Source organism: Acanthopagrus latus, chromosome 3 (genome assembly GCF_904848185.1).
Source record: "Acanthopagrus latus isolate v.2019 chromosome 3, fAcaLat1.1, whole genome shotgun sequence".
NCBI classification, from domain to species: Eukaryota; Metazoa; Chordata; class Actinopteri; order Spariformes; family Sparidae; genus Acanthopagrus; species Acanthopagrus latus.
In genome coordinates, this window is record NC_051041.1 from 24,576,945 (window position 1) to 24,597,872 (window position 20,928).

The 20,928-nt window shown below is 39.0% G+C and overlaps 1 long non-coding RNA gene across 1 annotated transcript; it reads left to right on the forward strand.

The window, feature by feature from the left end:
- The first annotated feature begins 17,064 nt into the window (after positions 1 to 17,064).
- On the forward strand, positions 17,065 to 19,229 carry LOC119017061. Its single transcript, XR_005074323.1, has 3 exons — positions 17,065 to 17,742; positions 18,221 to 18,417; positions 18,510 to 19,229. It is a non-coding gene; the product is annotated as an uncharacterized LOC119017061 (long non-coding RNA).
- The last annotated feature ends 1,699 nt before the right edge of the window (positions 19,230 to 20,928 follow it).

Consider the following 20,928-nt stretch of genomic DNA (forward strand, 5'->3'; position numbering starts at 1 on the left):
TATATTGTGCATGATAATAAATAAAGCCTTACCCCAATTAATGGCAATCAAGCTGCCACGGTAATCGAGCAAATCATTTTTGAAGAAAGATTAATTTTAACTGTGTTGATTTATCAGTGAAGTCGGCTTCTGTGGCTGTCTAAAATCAATGAAACTACTGTTCACATAAACTGAAGGTGACGCAGGTCCCCTAACAAGGTCTATGTTTTTATTCACACGCAGGTGTGGGAAGGTGAAGGGAATTCATTAGGAGAACTCACACTCTTGCCTGTGCAGTGTTTTTGAATGAATGGGTTATAAATGGGTGAGCATCATTCTCCCGGTGAAAAACATTCAAAACATATTTTGGTCCTGGTTTCTTTACCATAATGTGACTGAAAAGATAGTGCATTCAAGTATATTTACTGATATGTAACATTCTTTATTATACAGGCCTACACAGTATGTGTGATAATTTGAGCTGAGTTGTTCTTTAATCTGTCTATACTAGTTTAGATCGTTTAACAGGATGGAATTTCAACCTATATCTAGTGGTGAAAGTAGTAGGCTACTTATGATTTATGATTTACTTAGTACAACTGTAAGAATGCTCATCAATGTCCTGTATTTAAAATTTGACCTATATACAAGTAGCCAACAAAGGAATAACCAAAACTAAAAGCACTATTTAGTTGGATTTTGTCATAATCATTGATGCAGTATGTGTATTACAAAATGTTTCACTTGGTTAAGGTGGAGATAATTTTAATTACTTTATATACCACCAGCTTGTAAGTTTGTCTCTCTTGGATCGATCAAGTGTTATCTTATTGTAACTAGTAGCTAAAGCTTGAAAGGAGTAGAAGTACAAAGCCACAGAAAATAAAGGAATACTCAAATAAAGTATTTCTCGGTGCATTTCTTGAGTAAATGCACCTGGTATCTTTCCAACACTGTAGCCAATTTCAATTCATTTTCTTACTTGTTGTTTCAGATTTTCAGAATGATAAATACAAATTGTATCATACTATCATAAGATAAATGGCCGAGGTGCTGGATGAGGGCGGGTCTGGCCCGCCCAATACCCCCTTCCACAGGCCACAGCAAGTACTACTTGGAAAATCTAGAAGATTCTTATTATTATTATTTGGTAAAATTAAAAATAAGTTCATCTGCTATTGGGAAAGTGTATAATTTTTTCTTTGAGAAGCAGATGTGTGGCTTTTTTAAAGCTCTTTTTAAGAGCTGGCTTGAGCACTGGCTGGTAACGTTGCTGGATGTGGTGGTCAGTACATGATTGCGGTGTGGTGCACCACAGCTGTTTCATTTTGGCTAAGAGTGATGCAGACGGTCCCATCCCATCCAGCAACTCTTACATCCATCCAGATGAATGGCCTCATGTTGTTATTGTGTCTTATTTATTTGTTTATAGTAATATAGGTGTCTTGGTAAGAATAGCAAAAATAAATGTTCAGTAGCAACAGTAGGTATAGCACTAGTAGTAGCAGAACCTGTGCATGTTAGCACAAATTATAACAATGTTAACAGAAAGAGTTAGGGCAGGAGTAGCAGAAGCTGTAGTAGTGATAGAATAGTAGCAACAGCAGCAGCATTGGTAGTAGTAGCAGCTGTGTTAGTGCCATTTTCCTATTACATCTGCCGGCCTTTGACTCAGCATGGCAGGGATTTGCATTTCCACCACAAGTGGGCTACCTGCTTGAAGGTGTAACTCAAACAAATGATGCGCTTGTCCAAGTCCCCGCAGTATTATTGAAGAATCACTGTTACAAAGAGGCTCCACTAATTCAACTGAAATATGTTTCAATAACTTCTTCACAATAAAAGACCATGTTTTTTATTCATCATAGTGAGACAGCATTGCAGGAAACATGAGTCCCAAAACAGCTAAAAGCGGACAAAGTGTAACAGCAAAACTCAGCAGATGTTTTAATGTACAAACTGGATGAGAGAAAGAAGATCCAGTTGGAAGCAACAAAAGCACTGAGTGCTGAACGCACAAGAATTGAGTATTGATTTGGAACACATATTTGTTCCAGGGAGAGACAGGTGCTTGTTACGGGTTGGCTGCAGTCGAGAGACGGCAACAGCTAGCTTGGATGCTGGGTGGGCACGGTTGGTTTTGTTTAGATATGCCAAATTGTAATTTTATTGGTTATTGTTCTTCAGCCGATGGGGCTAAACTACTTTATTTGTGCTATAGGCTCTTACCACTTGTTGCCAGAGCAATGGTAAACATCACACAATGGACAGATATAATGTGTCTACTTTGTGAATACAGATCCCTTGTATTCAGCACAGTATGCAAGGCTCTTGCTCTCAGTGTGGCAATGCACCTTGTGGGGGCTGAAAGACCTGCTGGACAATGGCACATTAAGTGAACAAATAGCTCCACTGTAATTCTAATTAGGTATGTAGTCACGGTAGCTGTCCTGACCCAGCCCTGCTGCCGCTGTCTGCTACACACACACACAGAATGTGAGGAAATAAAACATGTCATTTTATTTGACCGTGTTCCTGTCCCTGGAGAGATGGATTGAGAGAGAAAAAAAAAAACCCTCTCCCCAACTTACTACATTTCACAAGCTCAAATGGGTCTTAGCTTTAGTCTTATTATGTCTTTGATTCTTATTCTACTTTATTATTGAGCGATAACGGACAACGAAATCATGAAACACTTTAAATATCAAGAAATAATCTATTTAAGTGCAGCATTAAATAGCAGCAGTGCATCGCTGAGCATAATGTGGTGAACAGATCTCAGTCCTATGATTAGACCACACAAGCTGTAAGACCTATCATTCTGACTAATAGGGGATGGGTGGGTGAAATAATTCATCTTTGATTTGGAACATTTCATATTTATTACAGTTGTATGAAAAAATATTCCTGTACACATGTCATGAACTGGGAAATTACAATACATCTTTAAATGTTTTTTTTCTGCTATAAATTTTGCACATTTTATCCGTGGGTCTCATGGGGACTGACTCACATTTGGAGCGTCAAGTGTCCATTTGAGGAACTGCAGTTCATTCTTCAGGCCTAGTGGTTGCCATAGCAGCAGTAATATGCAGCAGTAACAAGATGAATACTTGTGGTAGTAGTGGTAGTAACAGTGTAGCAGCAGCAACATGATTGTATTCATTTTAGGAAAAGTAATAGTGGTAAAATAATAGCAACAACAATTGGAGAGGTATTAGGTGGCAGTATTGGTAGAAGTTGGTGGAAGTACAAGTGGCAGTTCCGGATAAGCAGCAGAAGCATTTGCTGCAGCATCTCCAGAACATTATCAGGAACCATTTAGCACATTCTATTGTGAGTTGCTCTCCCTGCTGTTGCAAGCCTCCTAGCTGCCTGGTAGGGCTGTTTTCCATGGAGTAACAGCTCTGTAGTCACGTGTCTGGGAGGTCAGGGAGGTGGGAGGCAGGGAAGGGAAGCAGAGGGGAAAATCACATGTTCTCAGGAATGTTAGGCTCTGTTGTGGGTGAGCAGTGGGAAGCTCATGGCCATCAGCATGAAAACAGTGGAGGCTCTCAGTTAATGTCAGGATGGAGAGGAAAAAGGTTTCAGGAGTATTTATGTTGTTTACAAGAGAGCAGCCAAGCAGCCATAAATAATACAGATATTTATTCATTTGATCTGAATTTCTGAAGGTCAAACCCAATACCAGTATTTTTAGACTGCAGCTGTCAGTTACCAGAAAGTTGGAAACAAGTCAAAGCTTAAAGGGGCAGAAATTTTGCCAGAATTTAGCTTCAAACATATATATGTATCCTTTTAATACAATTCCTTACCAAACAAAGTAAAGTGATCGCCTGGTTAACCCGTCGTAAAAGAAAACAAATGTGGGGATTACCTAATGCCAAAATGGCCGCACATGAAAATCAGGCACGCACACATGAATTGAGTGCACAGAACAGTAACCGCAAGCAGGAAGCCATCCTGCAAGGGAGTATATCTGACCTGTGAGCATGTGGCTCTAAGGAGTGTTTGCTCGGCTCCTCCTATCCGCACAGTTCTGCTCTCCTCTCGCTGGCCTGCAGTCTCAAAAACAAAAGCACAAGTGAAGTACAAGTACCTGAACTTTGTACTTTAGTGCAGTACTTGAGTAAATGTACTTAGTAACCTACCACTTTTGCTGACAGATGAGAACACCTGTGCAAGGAATGCTATCTGTCTTACCATATTAGCATAATTACTATGAGAAGCAGGCAATATATGGGGTCAATCACCTCGGTACTGTATCCTATGTCGCCAAACTGACCTCTAGGTCTTGCAGGCTATGTTCAGGTCCAGTTTGGTGTCTGGTTGTGTTCACTGCCAGGCTGCTGGATATAGTTGAGCAGGGCCCTGTCAGCCATGGTTACCAGCCAAACAATAGGGCCACTGGCTCCAAGGCTAACTAAGCAATGAGCAAATTAGCAAACAGAAACTCGCTACAGCCAAGAATATCAAGCCAAGAGCAGCACTTGGTAGTTATTCTGGTCAAATGCTGCCCCTGTGTTTTTGTTGCTACCTTTGAAGCCTGCTGTATTTTAAAACATTAGTTGTCACCCGTTAAGCAGAAAAGGAAGAAGACAGTGGTCTAGAACCACAGTTAATTGTGTGGATAGCTGTAACTGTCACTAGAAAAAAAAAGTATTTTCATATTCCACCTCAATCGTCTTCCAAAAGTCTTCGAAAAATAGTGATGTCATAGGCCAGCAGTGGTTAAATAACCTGACACTACACATGACATGTAATCAAAAGATGCCGTTAGAGTCAATTTGGATGTGATTTGCAAATACACCCAAAAATCCTAATAAGTCTGTCATCAGTCAAACTGCAGAGGTGGATCACACCAACTGGATAATAAAAAAAAAAAAAAAACACCTCCTCCACTACCACTTCACTGCGTTTATTAAAGCTGATCTTATAATCTGCAGTTTGCCTTCAGCTTGTAGAGCTTCGGCTCACATAGTGAGGGAAAAACAGGCCTCTGTGATCTCCATATAGCGGTCTGCTATTGCCTCTGGCTTATTGAATTCCCTCTAGTCACCACAGGAAGAAAATCCTAATTGACAATTTCACACCGGCTCCTTCCCTCCCCCGTTATTCATTTCCTATCATTAGTCCATGATGGGTCTTAACTGTATTCCATCTCTTTATTAAAATTACTTACACATTTCTTCCTCTCCCCCCCCTATCGCTAGTGCCCTGCTTACCGCTGCGCTTGGAGTGCCCTTGTGAGGCTAGTCTTTGACGAGCGTGCTGAATTGGTTGTATAATTGTCTGTTACGTAACTGAGTGAATTAGGCAGGAGATATGTTTAAAATGAGGGCAGGGATTGGTGGCAGTGAAGAATACTGTGTTCTAGCTTTTTGCCTCCCAGAATAAAGGGGGAGGAGAGTTTGTCCATAAATGTGTGTGTGTGTGTGTGTGTGTGTGTGTGTGTGTGTGTGTGTGTGTGTGTGCGTGCGCGTGCGTGTGTGCGTGTGTGTGTGTGACAACAGCACTGAGGGATGGAAAGGGAAAGACAGAAACAGATAAAGCTGGTGTGCAGCAGAGGGATAGATGCGTAGGAATGGTGTAACAGCATGAGTCATCACAACTTAGCTGATGGACGTGTGGCCTGAATCCAAAGAGGCCCCCCTCCTGGTAAACTACTGTTTATCTAAAAAATGTTCCTGTTAAACCATTTAAAGTTAGTAATCCCAACAAACTGTTTATATTTAGCTGCTATCTTTGGCATTAAGACTCACTGCTGATGTGTTTTTGCACTGCAATACCCAGAGATCACCTGTCAATCAATGTGTGGGCTGTACTGTGAATTATTTTCCTGGATCTTTTTTGCGATGAAGTTTGACTTTCTATAATTAGATAAATCTAATTTAATATATATAATTACTGCTACTCTATCTGCCCATTGCTGGGTGTTAACTATCTATTCCAAACAAACTAGAGATACAAAACTTGTAATTTCCTGCATGCAAGAGTGTTGAGGTGAGGCTTCAAGTGAAATGAAAATGAGTCAAATGTATCTTAAAATAATGTGGAAGAATATTTTTCAGAAAAGGGTTAACCACTAACTAACTAAGTGAACTACGCCAGCACTGGACTGAGGTTGATCAGACGACGATGGTGTATCTGTTTGACAGCTGTACGTGAGTGGAAACATGTCCAACATGCTAGCACATAGACAGCATCATCCAGATGAGCCCGTCTTGAGTCAAAAAACTCTCACTGCCAAGCAGCCTCAATATGTGAAAGCAGACAGGGCCATAGATATCCGACCTACTCTATATTGCCTTTGTGGAAATAAAAATATAGCCCATGCAAGAATGCATATTCACTGTTCACTGCTTGAGGCACTACAGGCTGTAGCAACTGTCTTTCCGGTGAGCAAATATCCTGCATGTGCTGTGCATGGCGGCTGTGTGCTGAACTGCTGCGGATCACTTGCATGTGTCCACATAGGTAGTGTTGCTTCTGCAGTGCGACTACCGCCAGACCTACTATTTTACATGGAGTTTGCCTTTGATAAATTGATGACATTATTTTCTTTTACCCCCCGCTGAAAGATTGTGAAAGCAGGCACAGGTCATTTTGGGGCTTTTCAGCCAAGAACCTCGCCTGTGTCTTCGGGAAAAAAAGAAATAGGTGAGACTGAATCACTTGAAGATGCCCTACTGTAGTCTTGCATGACACCCATGTACACTACTCGTGTTCTCTATTTGTGGTACAGGACTTCAAATCCCCTTAAAAATCCAACTCCGGATATATAATTAAGTCAGAAGAGTGTGCGGGAATTGACTTTTCATTAACGTTCAGAGTTGGTTCAGTGAAAAATAAACTGCTTTTGGTTCTTATTCTCCAGTCAGATGCCTTTAAATCATTTTGAAAGAAAAATGAAGAAGACAACAAAAAAGTTTATTTAAAAGAACAACACTCGCACTGCAAATGCTGGAAAAAGTTGTGGGAAATGTGATGGAAGATTGACATTTATGTATTTCTTTCATGCATTAATGTGATCAACATTACAGTCGCCCCATCACTCCACACAGATGTAGTGATTCATCTGCTGTTACGCTTCGTGTGTGTCATGATTTCCATTATCACATTTAGCTTTCATTGATACACATACTTTTACTCCACAGACAAATGATTTTACTGTTTTATTACATCAAGCATGAAGTACCTGTGTCCATTTCCTGACCCACACAGACATGTTTATTGACTGCCTCTGACTCTACATGATAACATTTTAAGAATCAATTTAATTACTCTTTTGAAATGACATTGTGGGTATTTAACTCAATACAGATGTTGCATCACATCTATTTTATGTGTAATGCATGCGTTTGGCATCACATCCATTTTATTTGTAATGCACACGTTTGGTCTTAACATAAACTTTCTCTACATAAAATAACAAAAGTTTGCCTGGGTGTGCACGGTCAAAACACAATACTGCTCTCCATATATATCCATAAATAACATCAAATGATCTAGTAAATACTCTGCTGTCAAGGTAATTAATCAAACAATATCATACAAGAATTAATCAGAACAAAGTAGAATGGGTCTAACAACCTTACTGAAAAAAAGTGGTCAGATTAGAGTAATCACTGGCATCACTGCTTGTCAGATAACATTAGCTAAGTCTGCTAGCCTTGCTGCCCTCTCCATATAGCAGCTTTTATATTTGGTATCAATCTTCTCATCGAGTCCAAGTGTCAGCAAGCCTTTATTTTAAATTTTACACTTAAAAGACAACTCACAACAGAATGATTTATAGTAATTCAATTTATTATTTTAATTAAACCAAAGTCGATTTATTTGCAAATATATTGTCTTGTCATTTGTTCCCAAGTGGAAATGGCACTGAACAGCTATACCTTGTCACTGAGGTTAATGTGGCACTTACAGTTTATAAAAAAAGTTGACTCTGCCTTTGATTTATTCAGTGGACAGAATGTGAGCGGGCACTAAACAGGTGACGAATGCAATCTGCCCACTACAGTACAAAGCACCTACACGGATGTGCACTACTGGAGAGCCGAGCAGTACCTAGCACTGACAGGCAGCCCTGGAGTCTGACATGTAGATAACAGAGTTTGTTGTCTGGTCATATTTGCAAAAAAAATATGTGTTGTAAAAAATCTCTAATGACAGTAACTACTTTGACATAGAAAATCATAGCTATTGGTTACAATACATGTACACAATGCACAAGAAGAAGAATTAAAGCTGCCCCAATTGATATTTTTTATTAAATATAGATGATATAACTATAATGGGAAAGGTGTTTCTCATAGTAACAAACTCACAGGGAATTAGTACCTGACTCTACAGCTTACATCAGATCTTTTAAACATTTTAGCACCTTGCAGCTCATTGTATTCGTTGTAGCATCTGTTGCTTGAGCACATCCATTCACATTCTGTCCGATGTCCACTTTAATGCATGTCTCTTTAAGGTTCCCTCCCGAAAAGCCCAGTCTGCTCTGATTGGTCAGCTGTCACAGGCCTGAGCAGACACGGCCCATTATGTTTCCACAACAGCTTTGCCTGTGTTTGGCCATGCTGGTGTCATGGCTGAGGGTGGTGACTGTATAATTGTGCTATCACAATCTTGTGGAAGTCCCAACGGCTGGTTTGTAGGCACGGTTTGAGAATATGAGCTATGTGCATTTCTCACTAAAATAAGCCTTTTTAATATTTTCGTACACTCTCGTATGGACAACTCACAAAGTTGAATCTTTAAACCTTACCAAACCTTAAACTTAGGGTTGTCATGTCATAAAGAAACATTTATTTTTTAGATTCAACGTTTTTGGAAGACACAGACACTTCTGATGCCAGAAAGCTTGATTCCAAATATCTAAACTCAGATTTTGCTTTAAATTGATTTCTGCTATCTTTAGCTTCCTAAAACTGGTTGTGTAAGTTGTGTACTATTAGTTTTCAATAGGGTGTTTATTTTTTGGTGAGAATTTATGCTTGTGTGAGTCAGTCATGTTCTCCACCACTAAATCCACTCTGTGGCTCGGTGAAATCCCTCAGCTTGGTCAGAGAGGTTTTCAGAGCTGCGGCAAAGAAACACAGTCGGTTCCTCTGAGAAGAAGCGATAAAGTGCTTGAGTTCTTGAGAAAGTTCTTGGGGGGAGAGTTCTCCTTATTTGAAATGGACTAAGTTTGGTTGAATTGTGATAAACATACTAGGAACTTCTGAAGGATGACAATCAAACACCTCAGTGGCTGATGTCATTGATGTTTACTTCTGGTGTAACCTATTAGATAACAGCTAATGTTGATTACAAAGGAATTAAATTGTTAAGCTGTAAAAGTGTTTCGACTATGTACACTGTTGGTCTGGTTCGAAATGTTGACATTACTGAAACAAAATAGGCTAATCAAAAGCATTAGGATGCTTATATGCTATAGCATATTTTCACATGGCAAATGTCATGTGTAAAGGACATAAAACATGCAGAACATATTCAGCCATTATTCATTTACTGGAGGGAATTCTCAGCACATATGTTTGTGCAGGAAGTCTCTCCCCTTCCCTCTTATTCCCAGAAGTAGCTTACAAAATAAGTTGATATGTCAACACAACAACCTCAGTCCATCAAGTCCTTCCTGGAATGTGTCTGTGTGCACATGCTCTCTCCTTTTATTCCTCTGACCCACAGTTAACACACAAGTGTACATATTTTTCCGCTGCTCTTCACACTCTGTCCTTTTTGCTCTCTTGAGTGCTTGGGTGATGAGAACTTTGTGTCTTTTCTCAGGTGAGGAGAGAACAAATGCAGCTGAATCTTGAGATTGCTGCCACTGTTTTAAAGCTGTATAAAGCTATTAATGGCGATTACAGTAATCGGTGAACACATATATACACACACAGGGTGAAAATCTATTTCTCTCTAGCCTAACTCAAGACTATGTTGATGCTGAAAACACATTAATGAGCATCACACTACATCGATATAGCGCAGTTAACATGAAAAGAATCTGCATCACAACATTGGACGTTTCCCTTTCCCCTCTCACATCTCTCCCCCTCACTAATGAGCCCATTAGCAATTACACATTGAATCAGGCTTCTATGGCAACACAGCATGAGAACACCATTTGGGGTGGAAAAATTTACACAGCATCTCCTCTCATTGCTGTTTTTTTTTTCTTTATTTTTTTGAAAAATAACATTTTGATAATGAAAATTTAGATAAAACCTATTCCAGTTTTGCCATGTGACATGTCAAATCATATTTGAAGTATATATAGAACATTTTTAATATGCATATAAGTAGCATACTAGCCCTTTATTAGTAATTATTAAGCACATATTAACACCTTATTCTATATAGTGTAATTCTACCTCTATTACACCATAAATTAAGATTTTTCTTGATGTTACCTCCTAATTATCGCTCATTGACTGTAAATTAATGCATTGTTGTTTCTGAATAATGATGTGAATAACCAGTGGGTTACTGGGGCCTTGTAAAGGGGCAGTACCACAAGAACATTAATTCTTCCATTATCACTCTGAATTAGTACAGTCTATTCTTGTGCAATGCAATGCAAAACTACAAGTGGTAATATTACCCTAATAGCTCCAAATTCATTATTTTTAATTCAAAATATGTTCCCTAATCTAAAGTGGGGACTTGTTCATATTTAATTCACAAGTAGTTTGACCCTTATTAAATCTCATTTGTTCCTTATACTAAAGTTGCAGACTCTTCACATTTAATAAAGTCATTACACCATACAACTAGCAATTAGAAGATTAGGGTTAGGCATTAAGGCTAAATGTGATCAAATGTAAACAGCGGCCTGAGTCCAAAATGAAGACCAGTCAAACAACAAAATAACTGACAGGATTAGCTTGACATTTCCTAAATGATTTTAAACCAAGTCTTTTCTTTAACTGTTTAAAAACAATTTGTTTTAAAACTATAACCTGGTAAACTGGTAAAAGCATGTCCAACCCAAAATTTTTATCAGCAAAGGGAAGAGTGTTCCCTTGGATTTCATATCCTCGATTATGGTTCATTTTTCTGGGGTGATGTTACATGCGCATTTCCTGGCAAAGGCCAGGAGGGTCTCTGCTGCAGGGTCGAATTTCAAGGATGCAAATTTTTCTGGGTTCACATATTTTTAATTCTGCAATCAGCACTATTATCTTGATGGTTTCTCTATCCCTTGATGCAGAAAGCTTCAGTCATCATTTGGACCCGGGAAAAAGTTTTTAGTCTTTTCAAAACAGAAACAGCATACAGGATTAAGACAGTCCATGGCTAATGCAGCTACAGTTGCATTGATGACAACAGTGTATCAAGCATACTCTAAGTTTTGTTAAGAATAACACCCAAGGCTTTTATCTGTATTTTCTTTTCATTGTAGCTATTAGGTCAGCTGGGCAGTAGGTTCAAGGAAACACAGTCTCACCTTTCATATGAGATTGCCCAGGGTGAGCCTGAGTTGCAGGTGAGTGTATGAGTGACCTAGTGCAATGACACTTTGAATGTCTTGGGATTCTCAAAGTCACTGACGACTCACTAATATTTGGGGAGGATGGGGGCTGGTCAAGTTCCACGTCACTGGGGCTTAGGTCATGTTCCAAAGAATAGGCTTTTCAGTGAGCTTTCATAAAGAATAGGAGATAGGAGATTTATATATTCATATAACTCAATCGTGTATCAAAATTGTAAATTTCTCCAAAATGACTTGTTTTCTTCTTCCCCCCCTGGATTTGGACACGCAAAAAATCTTTCCTGCCAGAGAATCTTTTCTTCCAGAAACTCCATACTTTAGAGACTGATCCTTGATAAAACTTAGTACAGTCCAGGCATCACTTCAGTGAAATGTTTATTTGAATATAATCAATATAACACCAGAAAGTATGAGGCCATTACCTGATCCGAGGCTGCTAGTAATTCAACTTTAACAAATAATTTGTAACTTTATTAGTTACATTCAGCAGCTGCCGACAACAACCCCTGCCACGTCAACATAAAGATGACAGGAAGGAAGAAAAAGATGTTCTGTGAGACAGCACGGCCTTGATAGTAGCAGCGAGTCAACCGTGTTTAAGTGCAGCATTTCCTCTACAACATACCGCCTGACCAATTTCTTCAACTCTCCCCCACTTACTTGTTTTGCACCGAAGTCCACAGCCTCAGCTTCCTACAGAAGCTGAGGCTGGGGCTTTGCTTGCAGCTCTCTATGCTTAACACCACCAGGTAGGACTTGCTCTAACTGTGCTGTGCTGTGACTCCAAATGTTTCTTCAAATTTGACATTGTGTTTTTGAAGCTTGATAGTACTTTGTCGCCAGCACAGAGCGTACAACGAACTTTAATATTCTCATCTTTAGCACAAACTCAAAATGATGACTGCATTTCCAGCTAGAAAATGTGCATCTCCCTCCACTGTTGCTGCATGGTGTTACACATGTCCTCATGCCCTCATGAAAATGTGACTTGTTGCATATGTGACATCACTCCCTGAGACACAAGAAGAAAGCAAAAATATATATGTTTACTAAAGATAGTAGCGCACAGTGACTTGAATAAGTAACTTAAATGTGATCATTAGTTTGGAAATATTAACACATTAAATTACTCGTTACTGAGAAAAGAGGTCAGATTAGAGTTACTAAGTAACCCCCCTCTTTCCCTGAGGGTCCCGCCACAGTCTCCTAAAATATGTGGAAAACACCTAACTTTATCGACTACTTCAACAAATACAATACATTAGCAGGGATTGGCATTTGTTTAGCTAGCTAACATCTTTGTCCAATAAAACCCTAATTGACATTTGTAGAGGATTTGAACATAACATTCAAAAAGTTAACAGATAACTTACCATTTTCAAAGCACAAGAAATATCCATACTCTTCATCAACTGCGGAAACTGTGGAAAGGAACTGACGTATCTACTCGGTATTTTGTGATAATAAGAAGCGCTAAGAGGAAGTAGGTGACTGATAAACACCAAAATCCACTGGGAAAATTCTGACCGCACTGGCCCGCCACCGGCTTCAACTGCTATACCTATCAATCTGTACATTAATAATTTCCAGCACTGAACGTAAACATGTGTCTTTGTTTAAATCAAAGTAACAACAAACCATTCAACCACTGGAAAACCAGGCACTTTCAGTAAATTTGTATGGAACTATAGATATTTAAGTGCAGTATGAAAAGAGCTTTGTGGGTAGATGGAAATTTCAAGCATCATGCAAGGACATGTATTTGGGTATCGGACCCATAGCACTTGAATAGTTGCCTATACATGTTTAAAAAAGGAAGTATAGACAATGCCAATCTAATAACACAGGTAATTAAATAACTGGAAAACCAGGCACTTATTAAAGTATATACATATAGACAGTTCCAAAGAGTTACACAAACCATTAATCAGGAATTTTAGTAGCCTATATGTTTATGGTGAACTATAGACATCTGATTATATACAGAGATAAGTGTCCTTTTCTCAGGGACACAGAGAGTGGTGTCCTTCTCTCAGGGGCATAGAGTAAGATTCAAGATTCAAGAGGGGTTTATCATCATTCCAGCCATATACACAGTACACAGTGTAATGAAATAACGTTTCCCAAGAAACACACAGTGCAAACAACCAACAACAACACAGAGCAACAACAACAATACCAAATGCTGTATTTAACTGCTCTTGAGAGCAAAAATACTTTATAAAGTGACTGTATGATTATTAATATTATTATCATTTACATGAGGTGCAATAGAGTATCAGACAAATACAAAACAGCAACATAGAACAGCATATAAAAGGGCAACAGAGGTGATCAGTCCCTGAGCATTGAGGAGTCGTATGGCCTGGGAATAGAAGCTGTTTTGTAGTCTTGTAGTGACAGACCGTATGCTATGGTACCTTCTGCCTAATGGAAGGGAGGATAAAAGTCTATGTGAGGGGGTGGGTGGGGTTTTCCACAATGCTGGTTGCCTTACGCGTACAGCGTGTGGTGTAAATGTCTGAGATGGAGGGGAGAGTGACTCCAGTGATCTTTTCAGCTGTCCTCACCACTTACTGCAGGTTCTTGTGGTTCTTATCGATGAGACCCACCATGGTCGTGTCGTTTCTTGAGGGGCACAGACAGTAGAGTCTTTCTTCTGAGATGGAGGTGGGGAGTAGGAGTTTTGGCCTGAAAAGCATGACCAGGGAAGAGGGGCAGTGCCTTTCATTTTTCACCAAGTCATATTAGAATTGGTCAGCATAATGAATGGATACTTTGGTCATATTAGATTGTAATGAAAAAAAAACATCTTGACAGGTGAAACATGTCCTACCTTAAAACATGAGTTGTCGTCTCAGAAGGTCACTGGTCTCTGCAACCTTGATGATTACCCCATCAGTGTCCAAGGACATGGAAATGTTTTTTTTTTCTGTTGCCATGAGCAAAATTGCTTCCAAGTTCTCTTGGACAAAAGTGCTCCTAGGTCTGTTCTTCACAGACTTAAGAGTAGAAAAACTCCTCTCACCTCTCACACTTACATGTTGTATTTATAAAACATTGACCAGTTCTGGCCCTTCCACATCGCATGGTTCTTCTTCATCACTATCGTCTGTGCCTTCAGGTGAATCATCTTCTCCTGAGGTCTGCACCTTGTACTCCTCTAGGGGGGGACAGCTTTAGTACTTCCCACTGTGTGGCTAGGCTTGCCAGCTCAGCCTGTAAGGTGCCAGTAGTTCATTAAGCAATTGCTGAGGTTTTGGATTGCAGATCCTGGAAGATCCCTTATCCCTTACCACAGGGAAGTTTTTTGGATCAAGGCAGGCAAAATCTGAGCAAAGCCTTCCTTTCACAGCAAAGTTCTCATGAATACTTTGAGTGACAGTGCCCATAATGACATTACGAATGGTTACTTCAAACTCCCTCGCACTGCCAGCTCTCCTGGCATGACTTTTTCTTAACTTGTTTTTCAGGTAGTGCTACCTCTGCCTCCATCTCACAGTCTTCCTTCTGCAGCAGCTCACCATTAGCCCACTCCACTGTCAGGCCTTCCAAAACACCCGAACAACGTTGTCAGAGCAGTATCTTCTGCTCACCACTGTGTCTGTCCTGTTGGACCGCTTGTCTTTGTTGGTTTCTTGCAACTTTTTCATGAATCCCTTGTGAAAACAGCTATGTCATGTAGGAGAGTGAAAAGCGATGCAACTGGAAAAACACTGCCAGTTTTGTCCGCTAAAACCAGGTTCAGGACATGTGCATAGCACCAGACGTCGATTTGGTTGGGGGCCTCCTCTGATAAAAAGGCAGAGAAGCCTTTTATAACTGCCCTGCATATTGGCTGCCCCATCAGTAGTACTCCCTACACAACATGACACATCGAGATTACGTCTTGTGAGTGTGTTACCATAGTCTACATTTTGGTCTTCCAAAATATAGGCAGCTTCAAATTCTGAGCCCCGGTAGCTTAGACACCGTTTTACCTTGACAACATTGACCACATGATCCATCACCTGCCGTTTTCTTCTGACTTGCTCTTGATGCAGGGAGAGCTTGTTCCCCCTTCATTTACTCCCAATGTCCCCTTTATGTGCCTTCGAGAAGTGAGCCTCTGAACAGTGCTGATGGATATGACTTCTTTCATGCGCCTCAATTTTTTGATGTACATGCTTCTAGGATTGCATGCCTCCTCTAACAACAGCGCCGTCAAAAGCAGAGGGCTTTGAAAATGCCAAACAAACTATGCCGAAGAGAGCCTGGCTTTCTTCACAGTAAGTCAACCACTTGTGGTTGATCCCATCCCTACTATGAAAAATATATGGCAAGGTTCTTCTGGGGGTATTTGGGGGTGATATTGAAAAAATAAAGAAAGATCTGTAGACTTGGGATGGGCAAAATAATTGTTAACAGAGAAATATTTGAAAAGTTTACATTACTCTGAATTATTACTTTTGTAATTTTTAACCAGCAGAGGGTACAAAAAAAAATGCAATTTACACAAAACCAAAGTATGGTGGTTAGTCAAAATTATTAGCTTAAAATGGATGTAGATATAGCTACTAGTGCAGAGTGGGCCTAATAAAAATACCACTTTTGAAACTGCCAGTCATATGGGATACTGGTAGATGGATATAATACTTTATTAATCCCAAAGGGAAATTAAAGTGTTACAGTCACTTGACATAACTCAAAATACAAAAACAATGAGGTAGATAAAAGAAGAAAATACAATTAAAGGTTGAATTATATACAATAACTAAACAGACTAACTCAAATATAAAATATAAATATAAAAGCTGAAGCTAGAATATAGACTAGAGAACCTTAACGAAAACTGTAACTATGATATACTATTTGCTGAGTATACACTATTTAATTGTGTTAATATGTTAAAGTTGTTCCTATATAGATTAAAAAATAGCTTTGATGTTGGACTACTTTTGCCATGTTGCTGTAGCTTAGCTTGCTACATTTCTCTGGGGCATAGCTTTGGTGTAGTGAAGCTAAATTTAATGGAGAGTAACTGGTATCTTAGCTCACTACACTTTCCAAGTAGCTTGCCCAACACTGTGCATTACAACATTTTCCATCCATGACAGAGAAAGATCAGATTGTACATGTCCATGGACACTTGCGTGTCAATTGAATTTGTCACATCTAGATGTCAACGGGTTATACCACAATTGACATCCACACAAACAATATGGATAGAACAAGTTAAATGCATTTTGAAAAATGATTTTTTACCATGAGTCCAGGGTTTCTGGAGGTTTGAACAAGTCAAATCCAAGACTTTTTGGACATTTAAGACCATTTTAGACTAAATTTAAGACCCACCAGTACGAAAAAGTAAGGGAAAATAAAGTCCCAGAATTACTTTCAAAAATAACTAAATTTATTGCCATTCACAGAGCAGCTCAACCAATGAAGAATGGAGTGAGTGTGTGTTTGTCAGGGTTATTATAGTTTTTAAATTTCATCATTAGTTTTCTAATTTTATTCTAATTTGTTTTTTCAATTTGTTTTTTTTTTTTTTATTTCAGTTTAGTTTTAATTAGTTTAAGAAGTGATTAATATTTTTAGTTTAGCCTTTATCTCAACCCAGGTGTGTGTGCATGCACACAAACAAATCAAATTACAGGTTGTTTCTTTTATTTGTGACCATAAGAGTTCTGTGCCTGAATAAAAATAATTAGATTAAGATAGGCTACACTAAAATCCCAGCAGCACCGAGATCCTCGCAGTGGCATTTGCAGGTAGTGGCACCGCAGTGGCAACCTGTGGCATGTCCGTGGCATCTAGTGGCATCCGGCATCGGCAGGTAAGTGGCACTACAGTGGCAACCTGTGGCATGTCCGTGGCATCTAGTGGCATCCGGCATCGGCAGGTAAGTGGCACTACAGTGGCAACCTGTGGCATGTCCGTGGCATCTCTACTTGTTTACACATTTTAATTTACAAAGTTTTGCACAATTTCTCTATGTTTTGCACTTCTTAATATTATCTTACTATATATTAATATCTGTTCCATAGCATAAATGTGAATGTAAGCTAGTGTACATATTGTACTGCCTTTGTTCAATGTTTTACCATGAAATAAATGAGACCACCATTTATGGCTTGAGGTCCATTTAACCTTCATTTTGATCACAGGGTATGCAGTAATTCATGCCATAAAAGATTGGTCTCAAGGACCGTCCAAAGTGGCTCCATGTTTGAGAATTCTCATGTACCGCTGCAAACATGGATGCATTTCATCTACAGGTAAGTGGAATTACACCAAAAAAATAACACAGCCATCAAAGAAAAATGTAATATTACCATACTACTATATCATCTTACACCTAATACATTGACTAGGCTTTGTTTAACCCCTCTCCTGTTGCTGGTTTAACTTAAAGCAAGAAGAAGTGAGGTCTGAATGCCTATTGGTAGAGTTTTCTACTTATAGTCTTCTACATATATGTCCATTCTTCGGTGAGGAGTCTGAAGATAAAGTATAATCAAATAATGTTTTGACTTTTGTCAAGTTTTGTCTTACTTAATGGTTCCTGCAAGTTGCATTGAGATAAAGTTGCATTGAGATCACATTTTGTAGCCAAGGCTATTGACCTGAATGTCATATAGGCATGTGTGCAATTAAGAAATTGTAGTTACAAATCAAGAGACTTAGACAATTTAAGAAACTGACTTCAATACACAATGCCAAGTCAAAGTCATTTCTGTGGTTAATCTATACCAGATTTGCTCAAGGTCTTCGCCTACAACAAGTTGACATGATACAAGAGGGGATTACTCAGAGCTCTGCAACACTGACAAAACTTGCTGAGAAGCTGCGGGGGGTTTGCAAAGCTGCAAAGAAGAGAATGAGAGGAAGAGGCAAACAGACCAGTGGAAGAAGATCTGATAGATGCGAGCAAATTTGGTCATAAAAGGAAGGTAGGCTATGCAGACCTCTTACACTCAAATATTGCTACACTGATCTGTCTAACATCTATCTATCTAATTATGCATGGTTATCTGAATTTCAGTACACCAAAGGACGGGCAAGCAACAGGAGTTCCTGGGTTTTCAGAATGCTGGGCACTAAGGAGGACATGAGAAGACCTGCGTTCAAGATAGTTACTCACCATTCAGCCAATCATCTCCTCCCCCTAATAAAAATGCACATTCGACAGGGAACCTCCATCATTATAGATGGATGGAGATCATATCATCGTCTTCAGGATGAAGGTCACAGTTATTTGACTGTTACCAAAAGAATGTTTTGTTGACCATCTGACAGGTGCACATACACAAAATATTGAGCGACTTTGGGGCATTTGCAAATCAACTATATGGAGATTAGAAGGAAACAGCACACAAAATTTATTGAAATATCACTTAGATGTAATTGAGTGGACTTACTGGCGTGGAGACCAACACAGACATGGACCACTGGGCATGCTTTTGCATTGTAGTGTTGTTCGGTAATGAATGTGTAATAGAAGTCCTACACATCCAAAATGCCCTTGTATTATTTTACTAGTTAGCTAATCAGCTGTGGAATGTACTTCTGTTGTCTTGTCCTTGACAGCCTTTTATTGATTTGTCCCAACTCAGTGACAAGATATATTTTTACATTTACTTTTGCATACTGTCACTCACATAATTATGTTATCCTTGAACAAGAAAGAATCATTTGCATTGACCTGAGTCTTTGGATTTATTTTTGTTGAGAAGAATGTATGGCTTGACTGTTTACAGTTTACAATAAAGGAACTTGTACTTGTACTAACTGGCTGTCTTCGAACTGCTAGTTGTATGCTGTAATGACAACTAAATGTGAAGAGTCTGCAACTTTAGTATAGGTAACAAATGAGGGTTAATAAGGGTCAAACTGCTTGTAAAGTAAATGTGATAAGTCCCCAGTTAAGAGTAGGGAACATATTTTGAGTTTTTGAGTTATTAGTGTAATGTTACCACTTGTAGTTACCACTTGTAGTTTTCCACAAGAATAGACTACTAATTCAGAGTTATAATGGAAGAATTACTGTTCTTGTGGTACTGCCCATTTATAAGGCCCCATTAACCCACTGGTTATTCAAATCATTATTCAGAAACAACAATGCAGTAATTTACAGTCAATAAGCGATAATTAAGAGGTAATATCAGGAAAAATCTTAATTCATGGTATAATAGAGGTAGAATAAGGCTATGCAGAATAAGGTGTTCATACATGCTTAATAATTAAAGGGCTAATATGCTACTTATATGCATAGTAGTAAGCACCTTGTTAATGGCAAATACGTTTACCTTGATATAAAGTGTTACCCAAGATTCAATGATCTAAGATTATAACAACATAAGATTGTATCATGAAGAGATATTTATAGTCCTTATGTGCAACACATTACATATTGCAAAATTATGTAAAAGGGCAAAAAACAGTAACAACAAAAAAAACAGTAATCATTATGGTGGAGACTTACAGCCTGAGGAAAGTCGCTGCTCTCTAGTCTGGTGATACAGCAGCAGATACTTATGAATCTTTGGCCTGTGGCCTCAGTCACTGTCCCCCTTAAGTATTCTCTGGGCTCTGTGCAGACATTTCACTTCATTGATACGGTACCACTGATGCTTGGAAGCAGGGTACCAATGATTCACCGACTGTAAAATATTTCAGTCCTATTAAGAGTTGCAGAGCTGCAGAACAGTAAATATTAAATACATATATGTACAATATGCAGTATACATCAGAGCATGTGAGCAGAGCTGAGCAGCGAGAATTTCCTCTCCCGCTTACGTGGGTGTTCGCTCCATTGCTCCATCGCTCAAAGTTATACCAGACAGCTCCGCTCAAAGACCGCTCTCCGCTCACCTAAAATTTCATTCAGCTCCGGTGAAATCGCTCCATGCTCGCTCAAATTTGAAAGAGGGAGCAATTCCTGACGTTGCACCTATATGACCTATGACCTGCTTGCTTTTCGAAATATTTTACAAACTCCATCTGTCAATGAAAGACCTCTGATGTAGGCTAACCCTTGAAGGCACACGTGAGTCTGTGTGGATTTGTGCATGCCCTAGACTCATGGAGAGCAGTATCAGAATGGAACTGGAGCGAAACAGCTCTGGCCTTAAATTAAAGATTCGATTTGTAAATGTACTGTGTCGTAAGTGATTATTGACATAGATTAGACATAAAGATTTTAATTTGAGTCTATTTAATAGAAAAATAGTGACACCATAGTATATTAACATTAGAAAACCAATGTCATTAATAGTGCTGTCAGATCAGAAAACACCTATAGTATGTTCTGGAGTGTGTGGACGAATTAAACATTTTGAATTTTAAATAAGAGGGCTTTTTTAATTTTGTTGTTATTATTATAATGTATGTGCAATGCTGGAAACAGCGCTGAAACTGTGAAGTGAGTTGAAAATCTGATTGTCTTTTTGGAACAAAACCAC